At 45.7% G+C, this 25,976-nt stretch overlaps 1 long non-coding RNA gene across 1 annotated transcript; it reads left to right on the plus strand.

The window, feature by feature from the left end:
* Positions 1-433: 433 nt before the first annotated feature.
* LOC129015586 (uncharacterized) lies at positions 434-12,973 on the plus strand. Its single transcript, XR_008494624.2, has 3 exons — positions 434-1,125; positions 11,759-11,856; positions 12,431-12,973. It is a non-coding gene; the product is annotated as an uncharacterized LOC129015586 (long non-coding RNA).
* The last annotated feature ends 13,003 nt before the right edge of the window (positions 12,974-25,976 follow it).

The following is a 25,976-nucleotide window of genomic DNA, read 5'->3' on the forward strand; positions in this document are numbered from 1 at the left end:
CCTTTGTATAGGACCACATTTGTATAGCAACTTCATTTTTGTGAGGCACCTATCATAGCCATTGCCTCTTGTCATCTTAGAAGATTTGTGTGTAGTATGTATTTTTTTTAAAAATTTTTTACAGACTGTCTCTCTCTGTTGCCCAGGATAGAGTGCAGTGACACTATCATAGCTCACTGCAGCCTCCAACTCCTGGGCTCAAGTCATCCTCTCACCTCAGCCTCCCGAGTAGCTAGGACTATAGGTGTACACCAACATGTCTAGCTAATTTATTTTTTGTAGAGATGAGGTCTTGCTGTTTTGCTCAAGCTGGGCTTGAATTCCTGACCTCAAGTGATCCTCCCCACTTGGCCTCCCAAAGTGCTGGGATTAAGGTGTGAGCCATATGAGCCGCTGTGCTCAGCCTGTGTAGTATATACGATTAACCCCACTGGACAAGTGAGAAGAGTGAGCTACAGGGAAGCCATTGCCTCTACCCAGGTCAAACTGTAAGTTAAGAGGGAGCTGCGAGCAGAGCTGAGTTCTCCTGATTCCAGGCCAGCTCATTAGTGCCTGTCTCATGACATTCTTTGACCATTTCTTCCTTATCTTTTTCTCTTAAATGTTTTAATTAGATATTGGGAATATATAAAACTGTTTATAGACTAAATCTAAGATACAAGAACAATGACACAAAATCCACCCAGTATAACAAGTGAACATTACCATCACCTTCTAATTCCCTAACTTGTCTTCCCCATCCCATTTTCATCCCTCTCAGTGGAACCGCTATCTGGTAATATTATTGGTCATTTCCTTTCTTAATAATTTTTACTACAAGTATTTTCATCTCCAAATGATATATGGGTTTACATTATTGTGAGTTTTATGTAAATGGAATAATACCATGTGCATTCTTCTGTTATTGGCTGTTTTTCACTCAATGTTATGTTTGAGATTTATCCAAGTTGCTCTAGTTTGCTAGTTTTCACTGCTATGTAAGAGTTCATCATGTGACTATAACATTATTTATCCTGGCTATTGCTAATTATCATTTTGGGTTATTTCTATTTCCCCCATTACAAACAGTGCTTCTGTGACCATTCCTGTAGATATCTCCTAGGATACGCGCCAGAGTTGCTGGAGGTTTGTAACTATGAGTGGAATTGCTGGTGTGTAGAGTACTCACTTTCATTTCTACTAGAAAATGCCACCTTGTTTTTCAAGGTTTTTGTACTAATTTGCACTCATACCAGCTTTGCATGTTCTATTTATTCCACATCCTTATTTTTTGTTGGGCTAAGTTTTTTTGGTGCCCAGTATGAAATGTTAACTGATTTTTAAAATTTGTATTTCCAGGATTACTGATGATTCTGAGCATCTTTTCCTTTCTTTTTTTTTTTTTTTTTTTTTTTTAGTAAAGACGGGGTTTCACCATCTTAGCTAGCATGGTCCCAATCTCCTGACCTCATGATCCGCCCTCCTTGGGCTCCCAAAGTGCTGGGATTACAGGCATGAGCCACTGTGCCCGGCCAAGCACCTTTTCATATGTTTATTGGCCATAAGTTTCTCTTTCTGTGAAGTTTCTGGTCAATATTTTTGCTCTTGTCCTTATATATGTTGCAAATGTCATCTAGTTTGTGGCTTGTTTTTGCACTCTTTTAAGGATTGAAAATTAAGAAGGTATTAATTTACTTTTTTTCTTTTTCTTTTTTTTTTTTGAGACAGGGTCTTGCTCTGTTGCCCAGGCTGGAGTGCAGTGGTGCAATCTTGGCTCACTGCAACCTCCACCTCCCAAGGTCAAGCAATCCTCCCACCTCAGCCTCCTAAGTTGCTGGGACTATAGGTGTATGTCACCATGCCTGCGTAATTTTTTTGATTTTTTTGTAGAGATGAGGTCTCACTATGTTGCCCAGGCTGGTCTCAAAATCCTGGGCTCAAATGATCCTCACACCTCAACCTCCCAAAGTTTTGAGCTTGCAGGTGTGAACCACCCTGCCCCACCTGGATTTTTTAAATGTCTTTGAATAACATGTTATCATTTTCACCATGTATATACTTAATTGTACAATTTATTGACATTGTTGCAAATGTCATATTTTTGTTTATGAAAAAGCCAAGCTCTGTAACATATATGTATATAGTTTTTGTATTTTATTTTTAATTATTATTATTTTTAAAAAGAGGTGAGGTCTCACTGTGTTGTCCAGGCTAGTCTTGAACTCCTGGGCTCAAGCAATCCTTCCACCTCAGCCTCCCAAAGTGCTGGGATTACAGGCATAAGCCACCATGGCTGGCTTATAAAATATTTAAAGAGATTTATTCTGAGCCATATGTGAAGACCATGACCCATGACATAGCCTCAGGAGGTCCTGAGACCATGTGACCAAGGTGGTTGGGTTATAGCTTGACTTTATACATTTTAGGGTGACAGAAATTACAGGCAAACATCAACACATTAAGGTATACATTGATTTGGTCTGGAAAGATGGGATATCTCAAAGTGAAGACTTACACGTCATAGGTGAATTAAAATAATTTCTGATTGGCAATTGGTTGAAAGAGTTAAATTATTACCTGAAGACCCGGAACCAATAGAAAGGAGGGTCTGGGTTAAGATAAAGGATTGTGGAGACTAAAGTTCTTATTATGTAGATGAAGCCCTTAGAGGCAATAGATGGCAAATATTTCCTATTCAGATGTTTAAAAGGTGCTAGACTCTCAGCTAATCTCTTCTATTTTTTTCATGTGCAACATGATTTTTTATTGTTGCATAATAGCTGTACATATTTATGGGTTACGTGTGATATTTTGATACAAGCATCCCATATGTAATGATCAAATCAGGGTAATTGGGTATCCATCACCTCAAACATTTACCATTTCTTTGTGTTGGGAACATTCCATATCTTTTTTTCTAGCTGTTCTGAAATTTGCTATACATTCTTGTTAGCTAAAGTTCCCTTGCTGTGTTATGGAACACTGAAACTTGTTCCTTCTGTTTAACTGTATTTTTGTACCTATTAACCAACTTCTCTTCATCCTCCCTCTCCTCTACCCTTCCCAGCCTGTGGGAATCACCATCCTACTCTCTGCCTTTATGAGATTTACTTTTTTAGCTCCCATATATGAGTGAGAACATTTGATGTTTATATTTCTGTATCGTGCTGCAAGTGAAAGGATTTCATTCTTTTTTTGTGAATGACTAGTATCCCATTGTGTATATATACTGCCTTTCCTTTATTCATTCATCCATTAATGGACACTTAGGCTGATTCCATATCTTGACTATTGTAAATAGTGCTGTAATAAACCTGAGGATGTAGATACCCCTTTGATATACTGATTTTCTTTCCTTTTGATATATTACCAGCAGTGGGATTGCTGAATCATATGACAGATCTATTTTCACTTTATTGAGGAACCGCCATACTGTTCTCCATTGTGACTGTACTAATTTACATTCCCACCAAGAATAGACTAGTGTTCTCCCTTCTGCACATCCTTGCCAGCATCTGTTATTTTCTGTCTTTTTGATAATAGATATTTTATTGATACCCTATTTTAACTGAGATGAGATATCTCATTATGGTTTTGATTTGCATTTTCCTGATGATTAGTGATGCTGAACATTTTTTCATATACTTCTTGGCCATTTGTATGTCTTTAAAAAAATTTAAAAGAATTTTATTGAGGTATATATCTATATCAATATCTATATATCTATATATATTTTTTAGATGGATTATCACTTCGTCACCCAGGCTGGAGTACAGTGGCCTGATCTCAGCTCACCGCAACCTCCAACCTCCTGGGTTCAAGTGATTCTCCTGCCTCAGGCTCCCAAGTAGCTGGGATTACAGGCGCCTGTCACCATGCCTGGCTAATTTTTGTATTTTTAGTAGAGACAGAGTTTCGCCATGTTGGCCAGGCTGGTCTTAAATTCCTGACCTGAAGTGATCTGCCCGCCTTGGACTCCCAAAGTGTTGGGATTACAGGCGTGAGCCTTCTAGCCACTGCACGGAGTGATGGCAGCACCCTACCACCCTTGTTTATTTCCCATTAGGGAGAGCCTTAGCACCCCGGACCTACACGGTTTGGGACAAATTCACCCCCCTTCACAACTCACCAGTTAAGGTGAGATCTTTTCAGCTGGAGAAAAGAGCCCCTTTAGCTCACGGCCATCAGGGGTTAGGATTCCTTCCCAGGGGCCCTTTGGTTTCCAGGGCAGTCCTGTTTCCACTGGCTGAGCTTGTGACAGAGGCACTAAGCCATACAGGGTTTTTCCCATTTATTTTATTGGGGCACTTTGTCTTTTATCGGCCTGGCCTTCTGAACTGATGGCAATTACTTGGACGAGTGCTTTTAGGGAAACCTGGAGGGAACTGAGGGCTTGTGAAGCAGCCAACAGTTGAGTCTGCCTCTTGTCTCTGCATTTTTCTTTCTCTTTTTAGTCCTGTTATCCTTATTCTGCTCTCAATTATAAAAGACTGAGGAAGTTAATTTGAGGATTTCCTGCATAGCGGCCATGCTGTATTACACAAGAAAACCCAGATGTTTCTTTTTTGAGAGATTGGGGGTTGAATTTGCCCCAGTACTTTAGGATGCAGCCTAGAGTGAGTCTGAAGGAACAGATGGGGTTTGTCCAATGGTGGGCCTGGGAACCATGTGGTTGGGGGCGGGACTCTTTGGGGAGCGTGAACCACACTTTCTCTCGGGGTGTCCCTCCGAGATGAAAAAGGGTTCCACTGTGTCTGCTGAGGGACTTGGGGGTGCACTTTCTAAAGGGGTGTCCCACCTATTAGAAAAGACCACTTGGCTGCTTCCTTGTACCTGCATTGGCCATCCCGCATAAGGCCAATCCAGGTACAAGGAAAACAGGTGAAGGGAGAGCTCTGCCTGTGCTAGCCCAGGGGAGGGGGCGGGTGGGGAAGACTCATTGTTGCCAGGCTGTCTGAGATCACCTGATTTAGCAACATCTGGGACAGGATGCCTGGCTGACTCCACAGGAGAATTTAGAGTAAGAAAGAGAGGGTCTGAGTCACCCAAAACGTGCGTGAATTTGCTCTGAATGAGCTTCCATGGCCAGTTGCATGCATAGGGATTAGGGACTTCCAACCAGAAAATACAGGAGAGAGCCTTCTTCCTTTCTGGGCAAGATGGCCAGCCCCATTCACCCTCTGGCCTTCAGGCAACACTGGAGAGTGGCCTGGGCTAGTTGCTGTCAATTGCCAGAGGGATACTAGAAGCCGGCTGCTGGGAGACTGAAAAGATAACATAAACTTAGGCCTCTCACCCAAATGGGTGGTAGCCGTAAGACAGTTCCACATGGACACCGTTTAGTTCCACCAAAGTGTAGCTCCAGCCAGAGACCTATAGTTGTTTTCATGCTTAGATGCTGTCCACCAAGGGTCCCCAGTTGGGAAAGAGAAAGAGAGAGGGGAGAGAGTTCCCTATAAGGAGAGAGAGAGTCTCCCTACGGGCAACTAAAATGTCACAGGTGAGCAGCAACTCTCTGGGGCTGGTATTGTGTGGACGGTAAAATAATTTACCAAGATAGTTGTAGGTAAAGATAGGCAGATTTATTAGAGAAAGTATGAATATGTTGCAAAAGAGCAACCGGCAGAGTCAGCAAGAGAGGAGCTGACTGCAAGGAAACAAAGGCTTGCTGGGGATTTTATAGGATAGCTCTTTGCTGTGTACTGATGGTTACATTGGCACAGCAGTACCGATAATGCCAAGGTTGCAGTGAGCTAACTTCCAATTTCTATCAGCTGAGGGTCTGGTGATAGCTGTGATAGAGGCAGCAGACAGCCAAATGCCTAGGCAGATAGGGAAGTGTCCTTGGAGAACTTCCAACCTACCCAGGTCATTGTGCACAGGGGCTTGCCTAAACATGTGCACGGTGAAAAATTCCGTCCCTTAACACATGCACAGTAAGGGAAATAAATCAATGTGGAGTGGCTCAGACTAAGGGCCCCCATGCACACTGAAAGGTCGGGGCGGAGCCACCAGGAAGTCATACCTTATGCAAGGGAAGGAGCCTGACTCTTCAGTGCGTATGTGGGAGCCCTGCTATTCAATTGTGAGGTGGAAACCTGTTTGCAGGACCCCTCTATTTGCTGAGAGCTTTCCTTTTGCTCAATAAATTTCACCCTCCTCATCCTTCAATGTATCCATATGGCTAATGTTTCCTGGTTGTAACACAAGAACCTGGATTTAGCTGAGTTAAGGAGCAAAATCCTCTATCAGTTGGGCACAGGAAGATTGTGAGTTATTTGTACATGAGTGCTAAGAGTCTTGGATCATGAAGAAAGGCCCACTTATAGCTGATCTGTTTTCTCTTTTTGCTTTCCCCTGGTCCCACCAGCCTGACTCCTTTTTCCTATTAGGACTCCACACCTCTGACAGCTCCACCCTTCGACCCCTTGTGCACAATGACCTGGGCAGGTTGAAGGAGGTTTGAAACTGCTTCCTGCTGGAAAACAATGGCAGAGGTAGCTGCAGACCAGCTTATTAACCTCCTGCCCAGCAAGGAGGAAAAGGGTCAGGGACCTGCTTAAAAAAGCAGTCTGGCTATGTTTTTGTAGAGCAGATGTGGTATGCTGCGGGTCTGCTCCAGCCCCCAGTTGCCTCAGACTCCTCAAAGCCCAAAGGCAAGAGTGGCTAAAGCAGCCAAACAGCATAGATGGTGGCTCATCCCTTCCTCTCCGAGCTCCATCCAGGGAGGTTTGAAACCTCTGCTGACTGGAAAACACTGCCGGGGGTGACTAGAGGTCTACATGAATAAGCAGTCTGGTGGCCTCTCTGTAGAACTGCTGTGTTGTGCTGGGGGAAAAAAAAATCTCAGAAAACCAAGAATAGGGAGAACTAACTTACTTTCTTTCTTTCTTTCCTTCCTTCCTTTCCTTCTTTTTTTTGTTTTCTTTTCTTGTCTTTCTTTCTCTCTCTCTCTCTCTCTTTCCTTCTTTCTTTTTCTTTTTTTTTAAATAGAGACAAGGTTTTGTCATGTTGCCCAGGCTGATCTCCCTCTCTCTCTGTCTCTCTCTTTTTTTTTTTTTTTTTGAGACAGTCTTACTCTGTCCCCAGGCTGTAGTGCAGTGGCACGATCTCTGCTCACTGCAGCCTCCACCTCCCAGGTTGGAGCTTCTCCTACTTCAGCCTCCTGAGTAGCTGAGAATACAGGCATGTGCCACCACACCTGGCTACTTTTTGTATTTTTAGTAGAGACCGGGTTTCGTTATGTTGGTCACACTGGTCTAGAACTCCTGACCTCAAGTTATCCTCCCGCCTCAGCCTCCCAAAGTGCTGGAATTACAGGTGTGAGCCACCACGCCTGGCCCGATTCATTTATTTTTAGACTTTTGTCTTTTCTAATATATAACTTTAAGGCTATACACTTCATCTAAGTACTATTTTAGCTACCCAATAAGTTTTATATTGTCTTATAAATGTACATAATATGTAACCAGCTGGAGTTACTAAACTCTCTCTCTCTCTCTCTATATATATATATTTTTTTTTCTTTTTTTGAGACAGAGTCTCGCTTTGTCACCCAGGCTAGAGTGCAGTGGCATGATCTTGGCTCACTGCAACCTCCTTCTCCTGGGTTCAAGCTATTATTTGGTCTCAGCCTCCTGAGTAGCTGGGACTACAGGCATGTGCCACTACACCCAAATAATTTTTGTATTTTTAGTAGAGACGGGGTTTTGCCACGTTGGTCAGGCTGGTCTCGAACTCCTGACCTCAGGTGATCCACCTGCCTTGGCATCCCAAAGTGCTGGCATTACAGGTGTGAGCCACCACGCCCAGCCTAAACTATATATATATTGGTTAGTTCTACACATGTTATATTAACCAGCTTTTGTTTGGTTATATTTACATGTTATATATTTTTTCATTCTTCTGTTAATCTTTCGTATTCTTTTGCTTTAGATTTGTTTTTATGTAAATAGCACATATGGATTTAAAAAATCTGACCAGTTGATTTCTCTTTTTTAACTGGAACAATTAATTCATTCATATGTATTGATGTTACTGATATATTTGTTCTTATTCCTACCATCTATTTTGTGTTCTTGGTTTTTTTTTTTTTTTTTTTTTTGAGACAGGGTCTTGCTCTGTTGCCCAGGCTGGAGTGCAGTGGTGCGATCTCAGCTCACTGCAACCTCTGCCTTCCGGGTTCAAGTGATTCTCCCACCTCAGCCTCCCCAGTAGCTGGGATTACAGGTACCTGCCACCACACCCTGCTAATTTTTGTACTTTTAGTAGAGACGGGGTTTCACTATGTTGGCCAGACTGGTCTTGAATTCCTGACCTCAAGTGATCGGCCCGCCTGGGCCTCCCAAAGTGCTGGGATTACAGGTGTGAGCCACATCACCTGGCTGATTTTTCCACATTTTTAAGGTTTCCTTGTCTTATCTTTATTGATTGGTCAAAGTGTAGTTTTTCAAATTTTCATTATGATTTCTTATCTTCCCATGAATATTTCTTAGAAGTATATTTTTAAACTTTCATACATGTACCTTTTTTCTAGTTATCCTTTTGTTACTGATTTTTAATTACATTGTGTTTTGATAGCAGGGGATTTATTGTATAATTTTACGAAATATGTTCAAACTTCTGTTTTGCTCTAGCATGTAGTCAATTTTCATAAAAGTTGTGTGGGTGCTTCAGAAGAATGCATATTCTGTAGTCATTTTTTTTTCTTATTGAGGTTCTTTTTTTGTCTGCTTGATCTCTCAATTACTGAAAGAAGCATGTTGAAATATCCCACTAAGACTGTGATTTTATAAATTTATTTTAGTAATTCAGTCATTTTCTTTATATTTTTTGAGGCTATACTAATAGATACAAACAAGTTTGGAATTGTTATGTCTTCTGAAATGTTTGTAGTGATACATAGTGATTATTTTTCTCTAATAATGCTCTGTATATATTATATATATATTTTTTGAAACAGAGTTTCACTCTGTTGCCCAAGCTGGAGTGCAGTGGTGTGATCTCAGCTCACCGCAACCCCACCTCCCAAATTCAAGTGATTCTCCTGCCTCAGCCTCCCCAGTACCTGGGAGTACAGGCTCCCACAACCATGCCTAGCTAATTTTTGTATTTTTAGTAGAGATGGGGTTTCATCATGTTGGCCAGGCTGATCTTGAATGCCAGACCTCAGCTGATCCACCTGCCTTGGCCTCCCAAAGTGCTGGGATTATAGACTGTGAGCCACTGCACCCAGCCTGGGAGGCTATTGTGTCTGGAATTGGTGGAGTCTTGGTCTCACTGACTTCAAGAATGAAGCCGCAGACCCTCGCGGTGAGTGTTACAGTTTAAAGGCAGTGTGTCCAGAGTTTGTTCCTTCTGATGTTTGGATGTGTTCAGAGTTTCTTCCGTCTGGTGGGGTTCGTGGTCTCGCTGGCTCAGGAGTGAGGCTGCAGACCTTCACGGTGAGTGCTACAGCTCTTAAGGCGGCGCCTCTGGAGTTGTTCGCTCCTCCTCCCCGGTGGGTTCCTGGTCTAGTTGGCTTCAGGAGTGAAGCTGCAGACCTTCACAATGAGTGTTACAGCTCATAAAGGCAGTGTGGACCCAAAGAGTGAGCAGCAGCAAGATTTATTGTAAAGAGCGAAAGAACAAAGCTTCCACAGTGTGGAAGGGGACCACAGCGGGTTGCCACTGCTGGCTCAGGCAGCCTGCTTTTATTCTCTTATCTGGCCCCACCCACATCCTGCTGATTGGTAGAGCCGAGTGGTCTGTTTTGACAGGGCACTGATTGGTGCGTTTAGAATCCCTGAGCTAGACATAAAGGTTCTCCACCTCCCCACCAGACTCAGGAGCCCAGCTGGCTTCACCCAGTGGATCCTTCACCAGGGCTGCAGGTGGAGCTGCCTGCCAGTCCCGCGCCTTGCGCCCGCACTCCTCAGCCCCTGGGTGGTCGATGGGACTGGGCGCCGTGGAGCAGGGGGCGGCGCTCGTCGGGGAGGCTCCGGCCGCACAGGAGCCCATGGAGGGGGTGGGAGGCTCAGGCATGGCGGGCTGCAGGTCCTGAGCCCTGCCCCGCGGGAAGGCAGCTAAGGCCCGGCGAGAAATCGAGCGCAGCGCCGATGGGCCGGCACTGCTGGGGGACCCAGTACACCTTCCGCAGCCGCTGGCCCTGGTGCTAAGCTCCTCATTGCCCGGGGCCGGCAGGGCCTGCCGGCTGCTCCCAGTGCAGGGCCCGCCAAGCCTACGCCCACCGGGAACTCCAGCTGACCCGCAAGCGCCGCTCGCAGCCCCAGTTCCCCCTCGCGCCTCTCCCTCCACACCGCCCTGCAAGCTGAGGGAGCCCGCTCCGGCCTTGGCCAGCCCAGAAAGGGGCTCCCACAGTGCAGCGGTGGGCTGAAGGGCTCCTCAAGTGCCGCCAAAGTGGGAGCCCAGGCAGAGGAGACACCGAGAGCGAGCCAGGGCCGTGAGGACTGCCAGCACGCTGTCACCTCTCACTATGACAATAGAAAGTCAATTTACCAAGATTGGCAAATGCCCTCAAGGCAAAACCCAGCTTCAAAGCTATTCTAATTTTCCTGGATTTCTGTTTTTATTTATATTTGGCCTCTGAATATTTCTTACCAAATTGTTTCGCTGATGCACTTTAAAAAGGTTTTCATATTTTATGTAGCATTTTGAGATGTTTCTGGTTGGCCAAGATACCTATCCTGTCATTATTTATTGTTTTATTCAATCATGTGTACTCAGAGAGTGCCTTCTGTGTGGCAGGAGCTATCCTTATTGCTGGGGCTGCCATGATGGTTGAGATCCATGCTCAGCCCTGAGGGAACTGCCTGACCACAGCAATTCAGAAGTCATTTCAGTTCACTTAAAATACTTGGTTTTAATGGATTTAATAGCTGCGATAAGGTATCTCACAAAAATACATAGCCCAACTGCTTTGTTCAGGAGTGAGGCTGTGGAATTGAAGAAGTCTGATAAACCAGAGCTGGGTAGGGTGTCAGAGACGGTCTAGTTCATAGTGTTAAGGCTGTGCTCCCTGGAGTTACCCTAGGCAAAGCTGCTGAGAACAGCCCTCCAATCTGTGTCCTGCACAAAAAGCTCCTGTTAGGGGAATCAGTGGGGGTTGAAATTCAGCCTGTGCTGAGCTTTCTAAGCCACCACCTCGGTGCCTGGCTACCTCTGCCTGGAGGATGAGACACCTTTTTCTCATTTGTACAAGGGCAACATGTAGATTAACAAGCCCAGGGATGTTATTTAGCTAAGAGAGTAAGGGGGATGCCTGTGGCCAGGGCTCTGGGGCCTCTTCCTAGACTCTTTTGGCTTGGACACTCACTTTTACCTATTATATGTGTGGTTTCTTCAGTGAGAGGAATATATCTTGGACCCAGATCACTAAGCTAAAAGGAAAAATCAAGCTAGGAACTGCTCAGGGCAAACCTGCCTCCCATTCTACTCAAAGTCACTCCTCTGCTCACTGAGATAAATGCATATCTGATTGCCTCCTTTGGAGAGGCTAATCAGAAACTCAAAAGAATGCAACCTTTGTCTCTCATCTACCTGTGACCTGGAAGCCCCCTTCTTGCTTCAAGCTGTCCCACCTTTCCGGACCTAACCAATGTTCATTTTAAATATATTGATTGATGTTGCATATCTCCCTAAAATGTATAAAACCAAGCTGTGCCCTGACCACCTTGGGCACATGTCATCAGGACCTGTCATGAGGCTGTGTCACGGGTGCCTCCTGAGGCTGTGTCTTCATTCTTGGCAAAATAAACTTTCTTTCTTTTTTTTTTTTCAGGCTGGAGTGCTGTGGCGCGATCTCGGCTCACTGCAACCTCTGCCTCCCGGGTTCAAGCAATTCTCCTGTCTCAGCTTCCCGAGTAGCTGGGATTACAGGTGCGTGCCACCACGCCCAGCTAATTTTTGTATTTTTAGTAGAGACGGGGTTTCACCATATTGGTCAGGCTGGTCTCAAACTGCTGACCTCGTGTTCTGTGCCCCTGAGCCTCCCAAAATGCTGGGATTACAGGCATGAGCCACCATACCTGGCACTGGCAAAATAAACTTTCTAAATTAATTGAGACCTGTCTCAAATTTTGGAGGTTCACACTTCCACAAATTTATTTTAAAAACGAATACAAGGTTTTTGATGCTTAAAAAAAATCAATAATAATATGGCTTCTCCTTCCTCCATCTAGCATCAGTGCTGGAATCCCAAAGAGGGAAAGTAATTTGGTGGCTTAATTCAGTGAGGATCACAGCCAGTCAGAGGAGTCTAGCTCTGGGTTGCAGGGATGATGAGGAGAGCGGTCCAGCCTGGCAGGGAGATGGGGAGGCATAGGTATTCTGGCTGGAGATGCAGCTCAGGGTAAAGTGGAGGAGGAGGTGAAAGGGGGGCTCCAGACATCATCCTGTAAGCCAGTGGCTTCCTTCCAACTTGCCTATCGATAGTTTATTTTTTTTCTTTCAGATGGGGTGTTGCTCTGTTGCCCAGGCTGGAGTGCAGTGATGCTATCATGTGTCACTGCAACTTCAAGCTCCTGGGTCAAACGATCCTCCTGCCTCAGCTCCCCAAGTACCTGGGACTACAAGTGCATGCTGCCACACCCGGTTAATTTTTAAAATTTTTTGTTGAGACAAAGTTTCACTATGTTGCCTGGGCTGGTCTCAAACTCCTGGTCTCAAACAATCTGCCTGCTTCTGCCTCCCAAAGTGTTGGGATTGCAGGTATGAGCCACCGTGCCCGGCCCGATGCTTATTTTTGTCTATTTATTTTTCTCAGTGAAAATACTTTCCTCCCTTATTATATCAATAAACTCAGTGATGGTAAAGAATTTGAAAAATATTTTAAGATGTAAAGAAAAAGACGTCATCTGAAGTCCTATCTCCGTGAAATAACCATTGGTTTGATTATATCCTTTTATGCATCTGTTTTTAGATATATGATTTTTCATGTATGGGATCATATAATACATGGTGATTTATTGGTGATATTTAAAATTTTTTTATTTTTATTTTTTATTGTGGTAAAAGACTCGTCACATAAAATGTACCATCTTAACCATCTCTAAGTGTATACAGTTCAGTGATGTTAAGTACATTCACAGTGTTGTGCAATACAATCTCCAGAACTCTTTTCATGTTATGGAACTGAAACTCTACCCCCATGAAACAATAGCACCTCATTCCCCCTCTCTCCAGCCCCGGCCACCAGCATTCCACTTCCTGTCTCTATGAATTTGGCTGCATTAGATACCGCATATAAGTGGAATCATACAGTATTTGTCTTTTTCTCCTCAAGGCTCATCCATATTGTAGCATGTGACAGGGTTTCCTTCCTTTTGAAGGCAGTGATATTTTTAGAGGCACTGTTTCTTTTTATCTTTTCTTTTCTTTTTTTTTTGAGACGGAGTCTTGCTCTGTCATCCAGGCTGGAGTGCAGTGGCATGATCTCGGCTCACTGCAAACTCTGCCTCCTGGGTTCAAGTGATTCTCCTGCCTCAGCCTTCCGAATAGCTGAGATTATAGGCGCCTGCCACGAGGCCCGGCTAATTTTTGTATTTTTGGTAGAGACGGAGTTTCACCACGTTGGCCAGGCTGGTCTCCAACTCCTGGCCTCAGACAATCAGCCCGCCTCAGCCTTCCAAAATGCTGAGATTACAGGCGTGAGCCATCCACCTGGCCCTTTTGAAGTGTAAATCCCTAGGGAGATAGTACTCTATCTAGTCTTCTAGGCACTGACTTAACCTAGGGACTTACAGGTCATGAGCATTTAATCTCTCTTCTGGAGATAAGAGAAGTTTTACCATCCTTTTGGATCATGCAGTTAACTACACAAATGGCTATAAATCTTAATTCTCAAGCTATGTGAAGAATTTTGGGAGGTCAGGTAAGGCTTTTACTGGAGCATTGAGAAGTTCACTGAAATGGACTGTTTTATTTCCCTACACTCAAATAACCAACATTAATAGATTATAATACATTCTTTCATAGTTTTCTTTATGATCATGTCACTATACATAAATGTAGTTTCACATATAAGAGTTTTTTTTTTTTTGTTTTTTGTTTTTTGTTTTTTTGAGACAAGGTCTCTCTCTGTCGCCCAGGCTGGAGTGCAGTGGTGCGATCTCAGCTCACTGCAGCCTCCGCCTCCCGGGTTCAAATGATTTCTCCTGCCTCAGCCCCCCGAGTAGCTGGAATTACAGGCACCCACCACCACACCCGGCTAGTTTTAGTGTTTTTTGTAGAGACGGGGTTTTGCCATGTTGGCCAGGCTGGTCTAGAGCTCCTAATCTCAGGTGATCTGCCCACCTCGGCCTTCCCAAAGTGCTGGGATTACAGGTGTGAGCCACAGCACCCGGCCTAAGAGGTATTTTTGTATAACGTAGTCGCATTATAAAAATGGGATCATGGTGTATACTTTCTGCATTTTATTTCTTTTTTGTTTATCATGAACATTTCTTTAAGTTAACTGATAGAGATAGATCTAAATCATTCTTCTAATGGCTATATATTATTATTCCAAAGTATGGAAGCACCACAATTGATCTGATCATTTCCTATTTCCCTAGTCATGGGCCTTTCCTACTCTAATTTTTTTTTCACTACAACTAATAATACTGTTGCTGAGTAAACATCTTTATAACACATCCTTAAGGACTGATGCTTTTATTTCTTTTCTTTTCTTTCCTTTCTTTTTTTTTAGATGGAGTCTCGCTCTGTATCCCAGGCTGGAGTGCAGTGGCACGATCTCGGTTCACTGCAAACTCCACCTCCTGGCCCCGGTTCAAGCAATTCTCCTGCCTCAGCCTCCTGAGTAGCTGGGATTACAGACATGCGCCACCATGCCCAGCTATTTTTTGTCTTTTTAGTAGAGGTGGGGTCTGACCATGTTGGCCAGGCTGGTCTTGAACTCCTGACCTCGTGATCCACCCGCCTCAGCCTCCCAAAGTGCTGGGATTACAGGCGTGAGCCACTGCGCCTGGCCTGATGCTTTTATTTCTATGGCACAGATTCCCAGGAGTGAAACTGCTGGGTTTCAGGGCATATGTATATTTAATTTAAATAGCTATTGCTACATTGTTTTCCAAAACAGCAATAGCAATTCACACTTCACATTAGTAGTAAATGAGAGCAGCCTTTCCTGGCATCCCTAACAGCCTCAGGCACTATCACTTTAGTTTTGGCCCCACTAATAATAGGATACTAATAGGAACTTCAAGAGCTCCAGTGGATCTTCAGAGGCAACTTAAGGGCTTCTTCATGAGGGGGTGGTGGCTCACGTGGGTGAGACTCCTGGTCCCTTACCCCATTTCAGCCAGAGCCCTGTATTTTTCATATATCAGGTTTCCTCATAAGGTTTTATTTTAAAGAAAGCTTCTAGGAATAAACAGATGTTTGAAAGCCTCATCTCTAAGCCGTAAAGTGGGTGAAGGTTGAACAGAGTGGTGATGTGTTGAAAACCTGGACTTCAAGGAGAACTGGAGCCTGGAGAAGGGGTCCTGGGGTGGAGGCAGAGCACCCCGCCAGGAGGCTGGTGCCCTGGGTCGGTGAGAGAATGAGGATGTGACCTGGGGTGGAGCGGGGTAGCAGGAAGAGGGCAGACGTGTGCCCAAGGATGAACATGCAGGGTTTGTTGGCTATAGGGTAACAGGGTGGGAGGAGGTAGGATGGAGCCTAGAGAGGGGGTCTAGGATGCCTAGGTATGGCTCCTGGGTGGCCAGGATGCCAGGGATGATGACACACCTGGAGACAGCTCCAGCTGTCCTGACACCTAGGGACCTAGTCCAGGTGGTGAGCAGGGACAGACCCAGTGGAGCCTGAAGAGGAAGCTGGGAGAGGGGAGCTGTTTTGCCCCACCCCATTATAGGCAGTGCCTAGGGGGAGGGAGTCAGGGAGGGGCTCACTGCCAGAGCTTGTCTTGCTTCATACCAGGAAGGGTGTGGCAAGAGAGCAGGGAGCAGAGAAGGAGAAACCTGGCGAGCCACTGGCCATTGCTCAGTGGGCTGTCCGAGGAGATCCTTTCTCTGTCCTCTGAGCACCCAGCTTCCCTGCCTGTGTCCTCCCCAAGTCCAGGGGACAGCAGCCTAGCCCTCTGTGCAGAAGAATGAGGGAGGCTGGGGAGGGCCCCAAGGGACCCCTTTCCAGTCCTCCTCCACAGGAAGGAAGAGCCACAGCATCAGAAAGCCCCTCTCCTGCCTCCAGGCTCAGTTTAGGGTTTTCAGCTAGGAAGAATCCTACACAGATGCCCCCTCTCAATGAACCCCTCTTTCCCCGCCTCCTCTCATGGTCTGTGTGCCTGCTCCTCCTCTGGGAGCTCTGCGCCTTGCATAGGAAGCCCCGAGCCTTTAGCCTTCTGCTCGCACCCCAACCACCAGCCCCTTGTTCAGGAACACTCACGTCCTCCTCCAGGCGGCAGGCTTCACCGGGTGCCTTTCACTCCATGCCAGCCCTCCCAAACCTCACCCCAGCTCCATCACTTCTCCCTCTACCCAGATCCTCCTAGACCTGTCCCAGGCAGCCTCCCTCCCTGACTGCTCCCTCATCCCCAGGTGTTCAAGATGAACAGATGGTCCAAGGAGCAATGGATTCATTTCTCCACTATGCTTGGCTCAGCCAGCTCAACTCTATTGTTTTTCTTATTGTTTTCTTCAAAATAATAACCACACATGGTGGCAAACTGAATTTTACATTCTCTTGTTCCACCCCTCCTTACCCACAGTCCCTGTGGCAAATTTTTTTTCTTTTTTTTTTCCATTGTTGAGGTCAGGTTTTAGGATACCACCGTGACAAGACTGAGGGGGCCCTGCCCTTGCAAAGTCCAGTCTAGATGGAATCTTTGTTGTTTTGTTGCTTTTTGCATTTTGGTGGGTTTTTTTTTTCGTTTTTTTGTTATTGTTTTTGTTTTTGTTTGTTTTTGTCTTTTGAGACAGGGTCTCTCTGTCACCCCAGCTGGAGTGCAGTGGTGCAATCACGACTCACTGCAGTCCCTAACTTGTGGGCCAAGCAATCTTCCCACCTCAGCCTCTGGAGTAGCTGGGACCACAGTTGCGTGCCACCACACCCAGCTAATATTTTTTATTTTTTGTAGAGGTGGGATCTTACTATGTTCCCTAGGCTGATCTTGAACTCCTGGGTTCAAGCAATCCTCCCAACTCAGCCTCCCAAAGTGCTGAGATTTACAGGTATGAGTCACCAAGCCCAGCCAGTGTATCTTCACTTAAAGATGACAAAATTAAGGATCAGAGTGGTTAAGTAGCTTGCCCATGCTCATGCCTCTAGCAATGGCACAGGAAGGATTTGAACCTGATTCCACCTTATTCCAAAATCTGAGCTCTAACCATTATGCTCTACTGCACCCCTAATACTGAGCCTGTGTGGATCACTGTGCCAGGGGAGGTTCCCAAGCAGACAGACAGGTTCAGGTGCAGACAGACAGGTAAACAGGTGGTTATGATCAGGTGCTGTTGTAGAAGTATGACAACATGCCACATGCACAGTGAGCTATGTTCTAGATCCCGGCCCAGTTGACTGGACAGCTGGATTTTCCAGGACAGCAACAGATAAGTGAGATCTCCTCTACCCTTCTTTTCTCAGGGAGAGAGAGGTGTGGGGATTGGAAAGAAGCTATTTGGAGCTTGAGTCAAATAATTCAATACCTCAGACAGAACTGCACATAGCTATGGGAGTGACCCTTGTAAAGAAGCTCAGAGGCAGTTAAGAGCCACAGTAATGCCAGGATTGCTGGCATTGAGACAGGGTCTCTCTCTGTCACCTCCCTCCCAGGAGGAGGGAGGAATGAGAAGTGGGTGATAATGCGTAATAGGTTTCTTTGGGGGTGATAAAAATATGCTGACAGTAGACAGTGATGATGGTTATACAATTCTGGATACATTTAAAAACACTAAACTGTACACTTCTAAAGGGCCAGTTTTATGGTATGTGAATTATATCTCAATAAAACATTTTTTAAAAAGAAAGAAAATCTAGGCTATTTTTCCTTAAGAAGAAACACCTCAGGCCAGGCGCGGTGGCTCACACCTGTAATCCCAGCACTTTGGGAGGCCGAGGCGGGCAGATCACGAGGTCAAGAGATGGAGACCATCCTGGCTAACAAGGTGAAAGCCCGTCTCACTAAAAATACAAAAATTAGCTGGGCGTGGCAGTGCGCGCCTGTAGTCCCAGCTACTCAGGAGGCTGAGGCAGGAGAATCGCTTGAACCCGGGAGGCGGAAGTTGCAGGGAGGCGGAAGTTGCAGTGAGCCCAGATTGTGCAACTGCACCCCAGCCTGGTGACAGAGTGAGACTCTGTCTAAAAAAAGAACCACCTCCACCTCCTTCCCTCTGCACCCACCTGCACTGTGAGATGTGCCGGCCTCCAGGCAGGGTGGGCACCCATTGGGCACTGGAGGCATAGCCCTGAGGGCCCAACAAAATGATTAATTTTTGTTTCTTTTACAAGCAGAGAAATTTGAACATAATCATAATGAATCTATCATAGTGAATTCATCTTGGCTTGTATTTGTCTTTATACCAATGCAGTCATGAAATGTTATTTTTAATATTTTTCTATAAAGGAAAGCGCCCACAGAGCCAAAAGTGCTGGGGCCTATGGAAGTCATAAGGCCCTAGGTAACCCATGAGGAACTCAGTCTCAGGCTTTGCATGCTGCAGAGAATGATCAGAATTGGAGGGCCCATCCCTCCCTTCTCCTGGGTGTAGGACTGCACTGCCACCTGAAGCCTTCAGAGCCACGCAGCCTGGCTCAGGAAAGCTGCATCTGCACTCTTCAGTGCCAGAGGACTAAAGGCTCGGGCTTCCTATGCCAGGTGCAGAGCTCCCAGAGGAGGAGCAGGCACACAGACCATGAGAGGAGGCGGGGAAAGAGGGGTTCATTGAGAGGGGGCATCTGTGTAGGATTCTTCCTAGCTGAAAACCCTAAACTGAGCCTGGAGGCAGGAGAGGGGCTTTCTGATGCTGTGGCTCTTCCTTCCTGTGGAGGAGGACTGGAAAGGGGTCCCTTGGGGCCCTCCCCAGCCTCCCTCATTCTTCTGCACAGAGGGCTAGGCTGCTGTCCCCTGGACTTGGGGAGGACACAGGCAGGGAAGCTGGGTGCTCAGAGGACAGAGAAAGGATCTCCTCGGACAGCCCACTGAGCAATGGCCAGTGGCTCGCCAGGTTTCTCCTTCTCTGCTCCCTGCTCTCTTGCCACACCCTTCCTGGTATGAAGCAAGACAAGCTCCGGCAGTGAGCCCCTCCCTGACTCCCTCCCCCTAGGCACTGCCTATAATGGGGTGGGGCAAAACAGCTCCCCTCTCCCAGCTTCCTCTTCAGGCTCCACTGGGTCTGTCCCTGCTCACCACCTGGACTAGGTCCCTAGGTGTCAGGACAGCTGGAGCTGTCTCCAGGTGTGTCATCATCCCTGGCATCCTGGCCACCCAGGAGCCATACCTAGGCATCCTAGACCCCCTCTCTAGGCTCCATCCTACCTCCTCCCACCCTGTTACCCTATAGCCAACAAACCCTGCATGTTCATCCTTGGGCACACGTCTGCCCTCTTCCTGCTACCCCGCTCCACCCCAGGTCACATCCTCATTCTCTCACCGACCCAGGGCACCAGCCTCCTGGCGGGGTGCTCTGCCTCCACCCCAGGACCCCTTCTCCAGGCTCCAGTTCTCCTTGAAGTCCAGGTTTTCAACACATCACCACTCTGTTCAACCTTCACCCACTTTACGGCTTAGAGATGAGGCTTTCAAACATCTGTTTATTCCTAGAAGCTTTCTTTAAAATAAAACCTTATGAGGAAGCCTGATATATGAAAAATACAGGGCTCTGGCTGAAATGGGGTAAGGGACCAGGAGTCTCACCCACGTGAGCCACCACCCCCTCATGAGGAAGCCCTTAAGTTGCCTTTGAAGATCCACTGGAGCTCTTGAAGTTCCTATTAGTATCCTATTATTAGTGGGGCCAAAACTAAAGTGATAGTGCCTGAGGCTGTTAGGGATGCCAGGAAAGGCTGCTCTCATTTACTACTAATGTGAAGTGTGAATTGCTATTGCTGTTTTGGAAAACAATGTAGCAATAGCTATTTAAATTAAATATACATATGCCCTGCAACCCAGCAGTTTCACTCCTGGGAATCTGTGCCATAGAAATAAAAGCATCAGGCCAGGCGCAGTGGCTCACGCCTGTAATCCCAGCACTTTGGGAGGCTGAGGCGGGTGGATCACGAGGTCAGGAGTTCAAGACCAGCCTGGCCAACATGGTGAGACCCCACCTCTACTAAAAAGACAAAAAATAGCTGGGCATGGTGGCGCATGTCTGTAATCCCAGCTACTCAGGAGGCTGAGGCAGGAGAATTGCTTGAACCGGGACCAGGAGGTGGAGTTTGCAGTGAACCGAGATCGTGCCACTGCACTCCAGCCTGGGATACAGAGCGAGACTCCATCTAAAAAAAAAGAAAGGAAAGAAAAGAAAAGAAATAAAAGCATCAGTCCTTAAGGATGTGTTATAAAGATGTTTACTCAGCAATAGTATTATTAGTTGTAGTGAAAAAAAAATTAGAGTAGGAAAGGCCCATGACTAGGGAAATAGGAAATGATCAGATCAATTGTGGTGCTTCCATACTTTGGAATAATAATATATAGCCATTAAAAAGAATGATTTAGATCTATCTCTATCAGTTAAGTTAAAGAAATGTTCATGATAAACAAAAAAGAAATAAAATGCAGAAAGTATACACCATGATCTCATTTTTATAATGCGACTACGTTATACAAAAATACCTCTTAGGCCGGGTGCTGTGGCTCACACCTGTAATCCCAGCACTTTGGGAAGGCCGAGGTGGGCAGATCACCTGAGATCAGGAGTTCAAGGCCAGCCTGGCCAACATGGCAAAACCCCGTCTCTACAAAAAACACTAAAACTAGCCGGGTGTGGTGGTGGGTGCCTGTAATTCCAGCTACTCGGGGGGCTGAGGCAGGAGAAATCATTTGAACCCGGGAGGCGGAGGCTGCAGTGAGCTGAGATCGCACCACTGCACTCCAGCCTGGACGACAGAGAGAGCTTGTGTAAAACAAACAAACAAACAAACAAAAAAACTCTTGTATGTGAAACTACATTTATGTATAGTGACATGATCATAAAGAAAACTATGAAAGAATGTATTATAATCTATTAATGTTGGTTATTTGAGTGTAGGGAAATAAAACAGTCCATTTCAGTGAACTTCTCAATGCTCCAGTAAAAGCCCTACCTGACCTCCCAAAATTCTTCACATAGCTTGAGAATTAAGATTTATAGCCATTTGTGTAGTTAACTGCATGATCCAAAAGGATGGTAAAACTTCTCTTATCTCCAGAAGAGAGATTAAATGCTCATGACCTGTAAGTCCCTAGGTTAAGTCAGTGCCTAGAAGACTAGATAAGAGTACTATCTCCCTAGGGATTTACACTTCAAAAGGGCCAGGTGGATGGCTCTCGCCTGTAATCCCAGCATTTTGGAAGGCTGAGGCGGGCTGATTGTCTGAGGCCAGGAGTTGGAGACCAGCCTGGCCAACGTGGTGAAACTCCGTCTCTACCAAAAATACAAAAATTAGCAGGGCCTTCTGCAGCATGCGAAGCCTGAGACTGAGTTCCTCATGGGTTACCTGGGGCCTTATGATTTCCACAGGCCCCAGCACTTTTGGCTCTGTGGGCGCTTTCCTTTATAGAAAAATATTAAAAATAACATTTCATGACTGCATTGGTATAGAGACAAATATAAGCCAAGATGAATTCACTATGATAGATTCATTATGATTATGTTCAAATTTCTCTGCTTGTAAAAGAAACAAAAATTAATCATTTTGTTGGGCCCTCAGGGCTATGCCTCCAGTGCCCAATGGGTGCCCACCCTGCCTGGAGGCTGGCACACCTCACAGTGTAGGTGGGTGCAGAGGGAAGGAGGTGGAAGTGGTTCTTTTTTTTTTAAGACGGAGTCTTGCTCTGTCACCAGGCTGGGGTGCAGTTGCACAATCTGGGCTCACTGCAACTTCTGCCTCCCTGCAACTTCCGCCTCCTGGGTTCAAGCGATTCTCCTGCCTCAGCCTCCTGAGTAGCTGGGACTACAGGCGCGCACTACCACGCCCAGCTAATTTTTGTATTTTTAATGAGACGGGCTTTCACCTTGTTAGCCAGGATGGTCTCCATCTCTTGACCTTGTGATCTGCCCGCCTCGGCCTCCCAAAGTGCTGGGATTACAGGTGTGAGCCACCGCGCCTGGCCTGAGGTGTTTCTTCTTAAGGAAAAATAGCCTAGACTTTCTTTCTTTTTAAAAAATGTTTTATTGAGATATAATTCACATACCATAAAATTGGCCCTTTAGAAGTGTACAGTTTAGTGTTTTTAAGTGTATCCAGAATTGTATAACCATCATCACTGTCTACTGTCAGCATATTTTTATCACCCCCAGAGAAACCTATTACTCATTATCGCCCACTTCTCATTCCTCCCTCCTCCTGGGAGGGAGGTGACAGAGAGAGACCCTGTCTCAATGCCAGCAATCCTGGCATTACTGTGGCTCTTAACTGCCTCTGAGCTTCTTTACAAGGGTCACTCCATTAGCTCTGTGCAGTTCTGTCTGAAGTATTGAATTATTTGACTCAAGCTCCAAATAGCTTTTTTCCAATCCCCACATCTCTCTCCCGGAGCAAAGAAGGGTAGAGGAGATCTCGCTTATCTGTTGAATCAGGTTCAAATCCTCCCTGTGCCATTGCTAGAGGCATGAGCATGGGCAAGCTACTTAACCACTCTGATCCTTAATTTTGTCATCTTTAAGTGAAGATACACTGGCTGGGCTTGGTGACTCATACCTGTAAATCTCAGCACTTTGGGAGGCTGAGTTGGGAGGATTGCTTGAACCCAGGAGTTCAAGATCAGCCTAGGGAACATAGTAAGATCCCACCTCTACAAAAAATAAAAAATATTAGCTGGGTGTGGTGGCACGCAACTGTGGTCCCAGCTACTCCAGAGGCTGAGGTGGGAAGATTGCTTGGCCCACAAGTTAGGGACTGCAGTGAGTTGTGATTGCACCACTGCACTCCAGCCGGGGTGACAGAGAGACGCTGTCTCAAAACAAAAACAAAAACAAAAACAAAAACAAACAAAAAAACAAACAAAAAAATCCCCAAAACCCAAAAACCAACAAAACAACAAAGATTCCATCTAGACTGGACTTTGCAAGGGCAGGGCCCCCTCAGTCTTGTCACTGTGGTATCCTAAAACCTGACCTCAACAACGGAAAAAAAAGAAAAAAATTTGCCACAAGGACTGTGGGTAGGGAGGGGTGGAACAAGAGAATGTAAAATTCAGTTTGTCACCATGTATGGTTATTATTTTGAAGAAAACAGTAAGAAAAAGAATAGAGTTGAGCTGGCTGAGCCAAGCATAGTGGAGAAATGAATCCATTGCTCCTTGGACCATCTGTTCATCTTGAACACCTGGGGATGAGGGAGCAGTCAGGGAGGGAGGCTGCCTGGGACAGGTCTAGGAGGATCTGGGTAGAGGGAGAAGTGATGGAGCTGGGGTGGGGTTTGGGAGGGCCGGCATGGAGTGAAAGGCACCCGGTGAAGCCTGCCGCCTGGAGGAGGACGTGAGTGTTCCTGAACAAGGGGCTGGTGGTTGGGGTGCAAGCAGATTTGCCCTCTGTGGTGGGCAGTCAGCTTGACCTTCCTTGAGAGAAGGGAAGTCTATTGCGTGGGGCAGTAAACTTAGAGAATTTGAAAAGATGCCATGACTGATACAAAAATAAAAACACAAAAAATTCAAAATTCTGCGATCCTAACAGTGATTTCCAGTTGGGTTTTCATGTTATCTTCCCTTGTGTCTGGCTTTTGCATTGTCATACTCATGGAGAGCGTACCGTTTGTCATTCTACTGCTTTTGTTTTACCCAATGGCATGAATCTGCCCCTTCCACCATATGCATCAGAGGCAGCTCCTCTCCATCACCCTACTAGGTGTCCGGGGAGCCCTTTGGTTGTATAGTTATCCTAGGGATGCAATGGAAAACTTCTCCTAGTGTGCACGTGTTGTCTGTATTAGGGTGTTGACTGCCACTGGACGGCACTGCTCACCGGGCTGGCAGCTGGTGGGTGCTTGGAGCAGAGAAGGAAGTTTCTATTCACAGGAAGCCCTGAGCAGGGACCAGCTGGGACCTCAGGTCCTGATGGTAAGAAGGCTGAGGGGTCAGCCATGAGGGCTAGTTCTACCCTGTCTCCTGGGAACCCACCAAGGCCTTGGTTCCTTCTCTTGCTCTTGCCCTGTTGCCAGCACCCCTGACAACAAATACCATGCTCTGGCAATTCTCCAAGTCTGGCTTGTCCCATGTCCTCCACTGTAGACTCCTCTTTCCTTCTGTACTTTCCTGGCTCCCCCAGGATACACCCCCTGCCGACCCCGCTGCCTTCATCCCTCCACTCCAGAAGCCCTGTCCTAACTGCAGCTTCGATTAGTAGCAACATTGGTTATGTGTCTGTTTTTGCGCAAGCACCATGCTGTTTTGGTTAAAGTTGGTTAACTTTAGTGGTTGCTCACTACCTGGGTGATAGGACAATTAGCATACTCCAAATATCAGCATCACACAATATACCCTTGTAACAAACCTGCACATGTACCCTCTGAATCTCAAATAAAAGTGGAAAGTAAACACACAAAAAATCTCGTAGCAACAGAAAAACTGGTTGAGATTGGGAGGGCTCATTCCTAGTGGTTGTTTTATGGGAGCAAAATGTCAATACCTGTATTTTGGTATTTGTTTCCTGCATTAATAAAATACTGGGGTGAATACCTATTTATAGGTAAACGTTTTCAGAATTTATTGCATTAAAAACACTAGAACTATGTATTTAATATATTTTGAAAAAAATTAGAAAAACACTGCAAAACATCAAATAAAACACAAAAATTTCAAATCTCCAGCCAAGCAAAAAGCCCCATGTGCCTGCTCTTAGTCTCTTAGGTGAGGGAGGAGACTTACTAATAGTCTGCCCTGAGGAAACCACTCCCAGGAATGGGTCCAAACTCCTCTTAGTGCACACCTCCCTTTTCCCCCAAAACAGGCATTACTATTTTCCTACCAAATTTTCCTATGAAGGCATAATTACCATTTTGATGACAACACACAGATCCTTCCTGCTAATGTTCAACTTTGGCTAATGTCCCTTACTTCTTGACATTCTGGGTGTCCTTTCCTCCCCCTAGTTACAGATTGCTTGTGCAAATACGTTAATAAATACTGCTTTTAGCTGTGAAATTATTAAGAGTGTGAGTTATTACAGATGGTTCTGTGGCTGGAGCTCAGCGCTGGACTATGTTTTATGTTTTGACTGGTGCCCTTTGTGTGCAGCTCAGAGCCACAGTGTTAGTTTAGGGACATGCAAATCTACCATATGCAATGAATGACCAGGAAACTGTTGAATTTGGTGAGTAACAACTCTCTCAGAGGCCAGGCACTGTGGCTCACGCCTGGAATCCTAGTACTTTGGGAGGCTTAGGCGGGAGGATCACTTGGGCCCAGGAGTTTGAGACCAGCTTGGGCAATAGAGTGAGACTTTGTCTCTACAAAAAATAAAAAAAATTAGCCTGGTGAGGTTGCTCCTGTGGTCCCAGCAACTCAGGGGGCTGAGGTGAGAGGATCACTTGAGTCCCAGAGGTCGAGGTTGCGGTGAGCTGTGTTCATGAGACTGCACTCCAGCCTGGGTGACAGAGTGATACTCTGTTTCTAAAAAACAAAACAAAACAAGGCAAAACAAACAAAACAAACAAGAAACAACTTTAAAATGTTTAGAAAAAAATATAGAAAAAGATCGTTATGACCTTGGGGGTGGTGAAGGTTTCCTTAAGCAAGAAGAAAAAGAACATAGCCCAGAAAACGCTTTACTGCATTTAAATGAAAAATTTGTGTTAATCAAAAAGCACCATTAAAAAAATACAGAGCTAGACTCTGCCTCAAACAACAACAAACAGACAAAAAAACTTTC

Source organism: Pongo pygmaeus, chromosome 1, assembly GCF_028885625.2.
Source record: "Pongo pygmaeus isolate AG05252 chromosome 1, NHGRI_mPonPyg2-v2.0_pri, whole genome shotgun sequence".
NCBI lineage: Eukaryota > Metazoa > Chordata > Mammalia > Primates > Hominidae > Pongo > Pongo pygmaeus.